This window comes from Dreissena polymorpha, chromosome 8 (assembly GCF_020536995.1).
Source record: "Dreissena polymorpha isolate Duluth1 chromosome 8, UMN_Dpol_1.0, whole genome shotgun sequence".
NCBI classification, from domain to species: domain Eukaryota; kingdom Metazoa; phylum Mollusca; class Bivalvia; order Myida; family Dreissenidae; genus Dreissena; species Dreissena polymorpha.
The window spans coordinates 12805826-12818451 of NC_068362.1; the positions used below are offsets into that span (position 1 = coordinate 12805826).

Below are 12626 nucleotides of genomic sequence, written 5' to 3' on the forward strand. Positions count from 1 at the left end.
TTATGTTATAGAGATAACTTAGACAAAATAACGTCAATATGTCTCTTTTTTCACAATTGGTTGCTGCACTGGCAACCATCTTTAGAATTGTGGTTGCCTTGCTAAAGAATAACAAGCCTAGAATCTGGAAAAATGTTGTGTTATGTGTATCTAATACTTTATTTATTTTCTTTAAATTATTGAGCAATAATTTTGCCGACATGACAGACTTTTAATGCATCATGTCTTGTTGTGAGCCGGAATTGAATCATTTCCTAGGCCTAATTGATCCACAGCCAATTTGTATTATATGTTTAATTGGATTGAGTTAATTCAAGCTTTGAAAAAGCTAGTTGCCGTGCTTTTTAGCCTAACTGTAACCAACTTTTGACATTGAGTTTCACGGGCTTTAATCTTCTGGCCCCAGGCTAACAGGCAACCACTAAACCTGTAAGTTATACATGATGTAAGATCTGACAGTGTATTGAACTAATTCAATTTTCAAGTCTGAAGATATTAAAGGACATTTTCACGTTATAGTAAATTGAAAAAATTAAACGATTTAATAATTTGGAGAGTTCTGTTGTTGTCTATATATTTTTCATACTACGAGGATTGCTTATATAAAGTATTAAATACATCTCTCATTGTATGAGCACGGATGTTCTTGAGTGGTCTAAACGATAAACATTTAATCCAGGGGTCAGTGATTCGAGCCCAGTTGAGGGTATTTTTTTTGTTTCTTTAATTTTATTCTTGTTTTTTTAAATGGAGCTTTTAAGATCCAATGTTCACATTTATCAATATTAAGCATTTAATGACAAACTGTGAAAAGGTCCCTTTTAGATGTTTACTAAAAATGCCACAAGGTAAAAAATTAGAACTCATTGGTTGTTTATTTGATTTAAAAGAGATTTTGTTTATTTGCCTTGTCAGCGAGGTAACTTTGAAGTTATTATCACTTTTATCTTTTTTTTTCAAATCATTAATACAAAAGATAATTATAGCTTCATTTTGGGAAAACAGGGCTTATGCATTGTCATTCCAGTACCAGAGACTCTGTTTAAACGAAAAACAACATAAAATCAGAAAGTGGCATCCTTGATTAGCTCGTGCGCACTGCACAGGCTAATCAGTGAGCACAGGACACCACTTATTTGACATGCATTAAGCCCCGTTTTCCCTGAACGCAACCAATGTGTACAGATTTCAATGACAAACTTGCCAATGTCGTCGCACAAGCTGTTAAACACTATTGATTACATACACACACTCACTGCCCGCAGTGTACCACTAGTGGTGAAGTATAAACAGTATAATCAGTGTGCACAGGCAGATGCAGTGGTTATTGTTCTTGCTGTAGCTAAGACCGACTTGCAAAACTCCCTCTCAGTCAGTAAGCCAGTCAGTCAGTCAGTCAGTCAGTCAGTCAGTCAGTCAGTCAGTCAGTCAGTAAGTCAGTCAGTCAGTCAGTCAGTCAGTCAGTCAGTCAGTCAGTCAGTCAGTCAGTCAGTCAGTCAGTCAGTCAGTCAGTCAGTCAGTCAGTCAGTCAGTCAGTCAGTCAGTCAGTCAGTCAGTCAGTCAGTCAGTCAGTCAGTCAGTCAGTCAGTCAGTCAGTCAGTCAGTCAGTCAGTCAGTCAGTCAGTCAGTCAGTCAGTCAGTCAGTCAGTCAGTCAGTCAGTCAGTCAGTCAGTCAGTCAGTCAGTCAGTCAGTCAGTCAGTCAGTCAGTCAGTCAGTCAGTCAGTCAGTCAGTCAGTCAGTCAGTCAGTCAGTCAGTCAGTCAGTCAGTCAGTCAGTCCTCTGGGTCATACAGAAGTGTTTGCGTGTGTTGACTGCATGTATTCATTAAACAAAACCATTCAACCATTCAGTTCATTTTACAGTATGTTGTATTTCGCCTCTGGATATGAAGTGATGATCAGCGTTAATATGTTTTCCATATTCACATGTATTGAGTTCTGCTTGGGGACGTTTTGAGATCGTATCGCAGAAAATCACGTTTGCGAAATTGTTAAGCTTAAAGTAACAATAAAGGTGGCAAATCCAATTATTATGCCTATAAAATGGTCTAATTTTGACCGGATTTCAGTTACTCTTGCATAAAAAATGATAAAACACAGCTTAGGTGCAACGTTGTCAAGAATTATGGAAGATATGCCCGTTTCATAATTTGAAGAAATGTTTACATTTTGCAATTTCGGTACTTTTTCGCTATCTCCGATGTTCCTCGGCTTCTTTCGTAGAGTACGCATATATTGATGACGTAGTACAAACAACACAATATTCTCGTAAACAACGAAAGACAACATGTATGTTATGTTATGTTCGATATAGATTAACGCTTCACTGACCACATTTATTCGCTGAACAATATGGCAAGCGGTTCGACGCATAATCCCAAGAAACTAGGTTTCTCATGAGAACCTAGGTTCTCAGAATGAGAACCTAGGTTCTCAGAATGAGAACCTAGGTTCTCATGAGAACCTAGGTTTTCAAATGAGAACCTAGGTTCTTTTGAAAACCTAGGATACCAAACGAGAACTTAAGTTCTCAGAATGAGAACCTAGGTTCTCATGAGAACCTAGGTTCTCATGAGAACCTAAGTTCTATGTGTCTATGAGAACTTAGGTTCTCATGAAAAACCTAGTTTCTCATGAGAACCTAGGTTCTCAAGCGTAAACCAAGGTTTTCAAATGAGAACCTAGGTTCTCATGAGAAACCTAGGTTCTCATGAGAACCTAGGTTTTCATGAGAACCTAGGTTCTCATGAGAAACCTGGTTTCTTGGGATTTCATAAACCTTGGTTCTCATGAGAACCTAGGTTCTCATGAGAACCTAGGTTCTCGTGAGAAACCTGGTTTCTTGGGATTTCAATAACCTAGGTTCTCATGAGAACCTAGGTTTTCAGAGAACCTAGGTTCTCTGAGAAACCTAGTTTCTTGGGATTATGCGTCGAACCGCGTGCCATAATTAACCTCCAGTTGTCTCCCATTGCTTGGTACACGCTGGCGGCATATGTGTAACATGAATAGAAATAGGCGTGAAACCGTGAATGTTTCTCCCCAAGAGCATTTTCTGAACAATGTTCAGACAATGCTCAGTAATATTCTACGAAACTTATCTGTTGAATATTTGTGACCCCAGGCATTAGCCGTCAGTGACCGCCTCTTGTTCATGTTTCCGTGCATGGGTGTTATTTAGGAATGAAATTAGTAAAGTAATCGGTCGACATTGGTCTGAACACGTTAATAAAAAATTGAACTGTTTATGAAATACATCTTTAATTGTAAATATTATTTTGAGACTAAAAATTCAGATCAATCGTTACATAATACATTGTTACAGCATTGAATGAGTTTCAAATATTCAGTTCCCTTGTTCGGGCCTCAAACGACTGTACGGCACAGCTTTCTATTTTAAGTATGTCTGTGACCTACATGTAGGAAGCAATCATTATGGTATAAAGTTTTATCTCTATTGATTATGTGTAATAATGTATTATTCAATCGTAAGATATCGGCAACATTGCAAGAAAAACTTATGCGCTAAAGACTTTGCAAACATATTTCAATAACTTGAGATATCTGCAAAAATAAAGTTCTTAACGGCGTGTTTTCATTCTGTCCAGCCCGTGTGTAATCATATGTGAACCCCATTGATCCTGCGCCCTGAATAATGTGTCCCGTATTCCAAACGAGCAAGTTTACGCCGTTCGACGCGTAATTCTGAAAACCTAGGGATCTGAAAACCTAGGTTCTCAGAGAACCTAGGTTTTCAGAGAACCTAGGTTCTCAGAGAACCTAGGTTTTCAAAGAACCTAGGTTCTCATGAGAACCTAGGTTCTATGAGAACCTTGGTTCTCATAATGAGAACCTAGGTTCTCAGAGAACCTATGGTTCCCAAATGAAAACCACGGATATGGCAAGCAGTTAGACGCATAATCCCAAGAAACTAGGTTTCTCATGAGAACCTAGGTTCTCATTCTGAGAACCTAGGTTCTCATGAAAACCTAGGTTTTCAAATGAGAACCTAGGTTCTCATGAGAACCTAGGTTTTCAAATAAGAACCTAGGTTCTCATGAAAACCTAGGTTCTCATTTGAAAACTTGGGTTCTTGACGCCATATGCAATCTTCAAGCGAGAACCTAGGTTCTCATTCTGAGAACCTAGGTTCTCATTTTGAGAACCTAGGTTCTCATGAGAAACCTACTTTCTTGGGATTATGCGTCGAACCGCTTGCCATAGAACAAAGTGTGATTATATAAAATCTACTCTGTCACGATATAGATTAACGCTTCACTGACCACAGTATTTCGCTGAACGAAGTGTGATTATATTAAAGCTACTGTGTCACATTAGGCATTATTAATATTATGAACGCTTTATTTTAAAGAAAGTATGACTAAACAAATACAGTTCAAACACAATATTTACTCATGTAGTGTTTTTGTATACACTATACAACTCACCCTGATTTATATATGTTTTAAACCACCTAGAACAAGCAATTAATATGCATCTTGTTTTTTGCTTCATTGGTACAAATGTACTCTATACACAATTTGTACTTATGTTCACACTATGGTAATCTTACAAAAAAAAAAATATATATATGTGTGTGTTATATATATATATATATATGTGTGTAAATCGAAGTACAGCTTGATGTTTTTAATATTTGTTATATGCACTCCTATTGAAGAGTTTGTCTGTTACTGTCAGCCTTTGTCATTCTTGTTGGAGGTGTATGTCGAACATAGATGTATATTTATTAGCGACCGTGTGTGTATACTTGCAGGCGAGTGTACATCTTCTTTTTGAACTCGACGCTATTTTTGTTTTGAATGTCTGGCCTTTCACCCTTGATCTAGTCACGTGATACACAATGTCTTGTGCCGACCAATCAAAATTTGTTATCGGAAAACCGGCTCGGAATCGCTCGGCATGATCAAGTAAACAGCGATGTAAACAAACTGATTGTTTGTAAACACAATTGACTTGGAGGACACTGTATTTTGAGCTCAAAACAAGTTGTATTGCTCATTTTTTATGGTAATGTCCAATAGCATATATATATTGTTTTTTGATAACCTTTATAAATAAAATATATAGAGGATATTTGTTGGATTCGATGGAATATCGATTTTATTTCACGAGTGATCATATACAATAATATTTTCACGAGTGGCGCAGCCATGAGTGAAAATATGTATTGTTTATGATCACGAGTGAATTAAAATCGATACTCCATCGATTCCAACAAATTTTCTTTTTATTTTATGCTTTTTTCACCGTTTATTTACATTGTAAAAGAGTTTAACTGGATAATGTCGCTGGATTTATGACGTCATTTCGTCGAAAAAAATGACGTCATTTCACTGTAAAACAGTGAAAAATATCGTTATTTTTCACTGTTATTTTTCACTGTTTTAAACAGTGAAATACCAGTTTTATTTCACTGATATTTCTCTATAAACCACCGGAAAGCATAAAATAAAAAAAAATATTTAAAAATCGGTTAATAATTACGGATCGTCACCTTTATTGTTACTTTAAAGGATGTGCGTAAGATTCCCATAAACTTCTATTTTATAGCCGACTAATGGAGTTTTACAACAGTTACGTCATGCATCGTTTCATATCATAGTTTGTTATGGTTTTTGTGATTGAAAATAAGCAGTTGTGCTCATTTCATAATTTTGAATATCCAGTCAGAAATATTGTGTTTCTGAATTATAAACCGGGTGTAAATCGTGTTAGGATTTAGGACATGGCGAGGTGGCACGTAATTGTTCAGGAAATTCTGAATGGTTGTTGAACCTTTTTATAGCCACTTATATTAACATTAGATGAAATGAATAAAATATATAGGGTTGAGGGTCACATCTTTTCTAAAAAACAAACACTAATTAAAACCAACGCTATCGAATTAACGAACCACAAATACAAGCGTAGACGCGTATTACCTGTGATTTTCACTGCTGGTACAATATGGAAGGGGGTTTGTTCCGCTATGAAAGGGGTTCTATACAAATTATACAAGCGTAGATGTGTTTGCCTCTTATTTCATTATGGAAGGGGGTTTGTTCCGCTATGGAAGGGGGTTTATTCCGCATTATGAAAAACTAGCGAGGGTGTTTCTTCCGCGTATGCAAAATGTGAAAGGGGGTTTCTTCCGCTATGCTGTTTTTAGTGAAGTTTTTTTTTCCGGAGGGTGTGTCTTTCGTACACCGAGGGTTGCTGGCCCCTTCCCACTGTATCTTCGGATGATGGGGGCACGATCGTCAAGAAAAAAAAATCTCAAGGCGAATGCATTTGAAAATCGCTATGCTGAATGCATTGGCGTAAAGTGACGTCTCAGGTTAGCCTGTGCAGTCCGCACAGGCTAATCAGTTAAGACACTTTCCAACTAGACTGAATTTGTGTTTAAAAAAACTTCCTTTAAACGAAATGTTAAAAAAAAAGCGGAAAGTGTCCTACTTGATTAACCTGTGCGGACACTGCGCACATGCATTAAGCCCCGTTTTCCCAAAGCGATCCTTACATAATATCTAAATCTCGTCCTTAAATTTGGAGATTCTATTTACTCTTTCATTCTTTACCGAAAGTGTTAAACATTCCTATACAATTTTAAATTTCAAGCAACATCAGGATAAAGAAACGTTATTTACGGAATATCCGCAAAATACACAACTTTCAATAACATAAACATATACATTTGACACTTCAGTACATTATTAAAGAACATAAATAGTGCTTTTTCGAAAAACAATCGCAGTCATACTATCAGATCGTATCAAATCTTGACTACAATCCTGTTAATCGTATGAATTGCAGAAAATGATTGAATGGCTCAAAATTGGTTATGATCAGCACGATCAACTTCGATAAAATGAGCCTCGTTCTCGTTCTGTGCAGGCTAATCTGGGGCGACACTTAACGCACATATATTAAGCCTAGTTTTCAGAGCACGCGACTCAATTGTCCATCGAGCTCATATATCATGTCGCATTAGATCGTATTGTATCTTAACAAAGAGCGACACATCGTATCGTGTCGTTCTTCGATATCTCAGTGATCGCGGTCGTTCTTATGAAAGAAATGCAACCTGTACCAGTTGATAAACATTGCGATGACCGGAAAAAATAAAGTTGAAAGTCAATCAGACTGTGTTAATATCATTCGCAGCTCGAACATATAGCTCAAATCACGAATACAATCGTTAAAACGGGAAAATAAATCGTAGCAACTGCCGTAAAAGAGCGCATAGAGTTATAAACGAACGGGAACCTATACTCGTACAAGATGGTTCTAATATCTATGAACGCGATCATAATGATCACATCAAAACAATAGTCAATCGTGAATTCGTTTGAAAATTCTACGTCTCATCTCTTTATTTTGATAGGTTGCGTTTAGATGTTTGTATAGTAGTTTGCGCACTCGTCTTTCAAACAGATGACGTGAATCGACGCCCGCCCTACAACCGTTTGCATGTGACTGTTCCGGATATATGTGTCCCAAGTATGATGTGGCTTGTTCAAGGAAACAAATGACGGGATATCATAATGAGTCGACTAGTAGTAAAACAAGTGCTATGTTGTATTATTATATTGGTATGAACCAATATTCAATATTGCAATATTGAAGATAGCAACTTGATATTTGGCATGCATGTGTATCTCATGGACCTGCACATTTTGAGTGGTGAAAGGTCAAGGTCAAGATCATCCTTCTATGTCAAAGGTAAAATATATGGCTTCAAAGCACAATAGGGGGCATTGTGTTTCACAAACACAGCTCTTGATTTTCATATTATATGGAGCTACTGTATATTTCGAAATAATTTATTCGTTTAAGAAGTTTTATGGCGAATTTTGATTGAACAAGTTTATATTTCATGTTTAATCTTTTTAATTACAATACAATCACCGCTTAATGTAAGAAAAAACGCAGAGCGGAATCTTCGTTTCATAATTATTGAATTGAAAAAGATTGGACGTTCAACAGGACATCAATGTTAAATTTAGACAATAAAATAAAAGTAGTAATTACTTTCTATTTTACCATCAATTGATGGTATAGGTTACTAATAATTGAACCTCGCTCTTGTTAATTTTGGCTTAATGCATATGCATAAAGTATCGACCCAGATATGCCTGTGAATTCCGTTATCATGGAATTATTCGTTTAACGGAAGTCTCTTTTAAACGAAAATCCATTTAAGGCGGAAATTGTTGTCCCAGATTAGCCTGAGCGGACTGCACAGGCTTAAATGGGACGATACTTTGTGCAAATGCATTTAGCCCGGTTTTCTAAGAGCGCTGCCTGCTCAAAATAACAGAACAGATAATACTTATGTGTTTTGTTTAGAACTTTTTTAAACCTGACAGAATTATGAGTCGTTGTGAATTGCATCTCCTTATAACCATGGATAACGTCCCACCAGCACGAGTATACATTCAACCCTTTTAGCCGACTGTAACAAGAAAATATGAAATATATTTATTTTTTATGTAACAGTTAAGCACTTATTTCATTAAGAAAAATAAAGATTGCAGGTATGTTTTTGTTGTTGTTTTTTTTTAAATTTAGTTCTTATGTCCAGAGCCATAATGGTGAATGTTGTGACGGAAGCATTGGATGCTAAAATAATTATTTTTTAAAATGAGCCTCGCTCTTTAATAACGGGGCGTAATGCATGTGCGTTAAGTGTGATCTCAGATTAGCCTGATACTCAGGAATCAGGAACGATACTTTCCGCTTTTATGGTATTTTTCGTGTAAAGAAAGTATCTTCTTGGCGAAAATCCAGCTTAGGCGGAAAGTGTCTTCCGTGATTTGCCTTTGCGGAGTGCACAGACTTATCTGGGACGACACTTTACGCACACGCATTTAGCCCAGTTTTCCCAGATACTAAAATCTAACGTGTATATTTGTTTTATTTTATAAGCTTTGATTTTTTAGGTTATTAAGTAAGTGTAGCCCAGTATTATTCGTTACATCGAAAAGGTTAAAGAAAATTATAACAACTTTCATTAAGATTAACATTTGTTAACATTTCTTTTTTCAATGTGTTCTTAAATAAAATAAAAAAATATTATGTAGATACTTAAAGCCTATGACCTTGAAATAAAATACATGTTAATCAATATATATTGATGCAATTTGAAGGTGTGCAAAATTGTCATTAAATCCATAGCCTAGTTAGCAAGTAATTTATTGTTTTTTCAAACGGTACCTCTTTTAAAACCGAAAGTAGGTAACGTATTCGTCCATTTCGACAAACGCGATTATTTTTTAATTTTAAAGCGCAAAAAAGACGGATTTCTACCTTGTGACCACCAGATATATTCTATTTTGCATAGATAAAATATATAATAAAATAAAATAGTTAGCAAGTAATTTTTTTTCAAACGATACCGCTTTTAAAACCAAAAGTATGAAACGTCTTATTATTATTATTATTATTATTATTATTATTATTATTATTATTATTATTATTATTATTATTGCTGTTTAATTATTTTTAAATTATTATTAAACTTTTATTTATTTTTTTTTTAATAAGTATTTAATTAAAATGTAATTATTATTTAATTATTATTTGATTATTATTTATTTTTTATTTAATTATTATTTAATTATTTTTTAAATTATAATTTAATTATTCTTAAATTATAATTTAATTATTATTTGATTTTGATTTTATGATTAATTAATTTATTTTGTATTCAATTATTATTTAATTATTATTTAATTATTATTTAATTATTATTTAATTATTATTTAATTATTATTTAATTATTATTTAATTATTTAATTATTATTTAATTATTATTTAATTATTTTTTAATTATTTTTTAATTTATATTTAATTATTATTTAATTATTATTTTATTATTATTTAATTTTGTATTTAATAATTATTTCATTATTATTTTATTATTACTTTATATTTATTTTATTATAATTTTATTATTTTATTATTATTTTATTTTTATTTTACTATTTTTATGAGTTATTTTTTTATATATTTTTTTTACAATATTACTTCTACTACTAACAATAATGATAATTATTATTATTTAGCATTGTGAGTACGGCGGATTTAAAAATTAGAATACCAATCTACTTGCAAATAGCCATCGCAGTTTTAAATGTATCGCAAGACAGTATGAATGTTTATAAATTGAACTCCGACATAAAATTCATAAAATTATATTTTACTTATAACTATTTTGTCGTAGTTATTTTTTATTATATTAAATTAAGCCTCGTTCTGGGAAAACTGGTCTTAATGCATTTGCGTGGAGTTTCGTCCCATATAAGCCTGTGCAGTTCGCACAGGCTCGTCAGGGACGACAATCTCCGCTTTTTTGGTATTGTTTGTTTAAAAGAAGCCTCTTCTTAGCAAAAATCAAGTTAATGCGGACTGTGTTGTCCCTGATAAGCCTGTGCCGACTGCACGGCTGATCTGGGACGTCACTTTGCGCACTTGCATAAATATTAAAACATAACATAAGCCTCAGTATGTGCAGGATCTTTGTGCATTATGATATAACTTGTTACGACTAAACACCTTTCTACCGTCCCGGTTATTTTGCTGACAGGACCGGGGGGTCGACCAGTGTATTCCGACCTGTGTATTGGTCTATCGCAGTGGCACATGGCAGGGGTTCAAACAACACCTGAATATACGGGAACCCCTAAAAGGGTCACTTTTTGAGACCTTATTATTACAATACCATACCGTCTTTAATTTGACAAGTTTTGAGTTAACCAATACAATTCTTTCTCTGTTTTTGCGATGATTTAAAATCACTATATCATACGTTTTTTTTAACGTAATTTACACATACTTGTGAAATGTATGTAATTAAATTGTATATACTATGAATTATTATTTTGTCCTCTGAGTGACTCTATCAGTGTTAAAAATATTGATTTATTGATTGATTTTGTTTAATATAGTCGGATTGCCATCTGAGTTCCCAGATAGGAAGTTTTCTCGCGCCACTGTTGGTGAGTTAAATGGTGATGTTGTGAGCCTCTTTCTGGGCTTAATGCATGTGCGTTTAGTGTCAACCCAGATTAGCCTGTGCAGTCCGCACATCCTAATCAGGGACGACACTTTCAGCTTTAATGATAGTTTTCGTTTGAATGAGTCTTAGCGAAAATCAAAGGCGGACAGTGTCAACATGGGATGACACTTTAAGTACATGCCTTAAGCCCCGTTTTCTATGAACGAGACTCGTAGGTGCAGAGTGTCATTTTGATTATAACATTAAAAGTTTCATATTAAATGCAAAAATTATATATATTAATGCGTCATAGTAGTCTTGAAGTTATTTAAAATGGGAGTAATGTTAAAAATACGGAAAAAAAGAGAATAACATGGTTAATATACAAAACACACATTATCATGGAACAGTTGCCGTTTAATATTAAGCTTTACCAGGAAAAATAGGCCATGGCTGATTGACTGATCGCAACCTTAAAGACAACTGTGATACTATAATATTATTGGATGTTTTTTTTTCTTTCAGTCTTTCAGTGGTATAAAATTTTATTCAGAGATAATTAAACACTGTTTAAATTTTGATCTTTCTTCACTTTATATATCAACCATATGTTATTAATGTTCAATAGCGTACCACCTCAATAGTTCGCCCTTCTTGTACTTATTTTCTTATTTAATTTCATTAATATGCCTTATTGTTTTTTTGTAAGTACTATTGAAATCCGACTGTCGAATATTACACCTTACTATTTAGTGCTGTTAACGTACATAATAGTATACATCGCAATCCGGAATGTTTCCTTAAGTTAAGTCTACAAATGGTCTAGGTGACGCGTAAGTTCCGAAATTTCACTTGAAAGACACCGCCCAATCGCACGCGAGTGTTTATCGTCATCATCTCTTGACTCGATTGCCAATTTACAACAATTAGATTTTCACCTCTTACAAAAGCCCAAATACTTTAACTCTCTCGGCCCATTCTTCGGCCATCGGTTCATTATTTATATCTATTAGTATTTGTTCTCTCAATGCATGTTACTTCGCTGTTTCAAGATTGCGGTTGTTTTCCATAAGATGTTGAATAACGCGCGTGAAATGTAACGCGTATTTTGATTGGTTGATATTTTTAGCAGAGCCCTGATTGGCTATAACATCTGTAGGAACAATTAAATCTTCCTAAGGAAGAATTAGAAATTCACAGGAAGAATTAAGATGACGCGGCTAAAAGGGCTAAAAGTCACGAATTCTTCCTTACGAACTATTAATATTCCTAAGGAAGATTTATATCTTCCTTAGGAAGATTTATATCTTCATTAGGAAGATTTAATTGTTCCTAATGAAGATATAAATCTTCCTAAGGAAGATTTAATTCTTCCTTAGGAGGATTTATATATTCCTAAGGAAGAATTCGTGACTTAAGATCCTCATGGTACGTCATACAACAACGTGTATATTGTGTCAATAATTATACCGGCTCGTAATGACATGTTCTAAATAAGATCAAATAATTAGCGTTCACGCGGCTTCTTTGACCCCATATCATCATTGTATAATTGCGTGACATTAGTATTGTAAATAATGAATACACGCTGGTATAACAATATGTTATGCGTTTTGATGTCCAC

The 12626-nt window shown here is 34.3% G+C and overlaps 2 protein-coding genes across 6 annotated transcripts in view; one reads left to right on the forward strand and one right to left on the reverse strand.

Moving 5' to 3' along the window:
• The window catches only part of LOC127841945 (uncharacterized), a 472965-nt gene that overhangs the window by 233072 nt on the left and 227267 nt on the right, over positions 1-12626 (forward strand). The window contains exon 1 of one of the 5 annotated variants that reach the window (XM_052371107.1): positions 10981-11003. The exons of the other annotated variants lie outside the window; for them this stretch is intronic. The gene's annotated coding sequence lies outside the window, so the exon portion shown is untranslated. Of the gene's footprint in view, positions 1-10980; positions 11004-12626 lie in introns of those variants that run through there. 5 annotated transcript variants of the gene reach the window in all.
• Positions 1-12626, reverse strand: part of LOC127841954 (uncharacterized) — a 265443-nt gene that overhangs the window by 151325 nt on the left and 101492 nt on the right. The window lies entirely within an intron of this gene.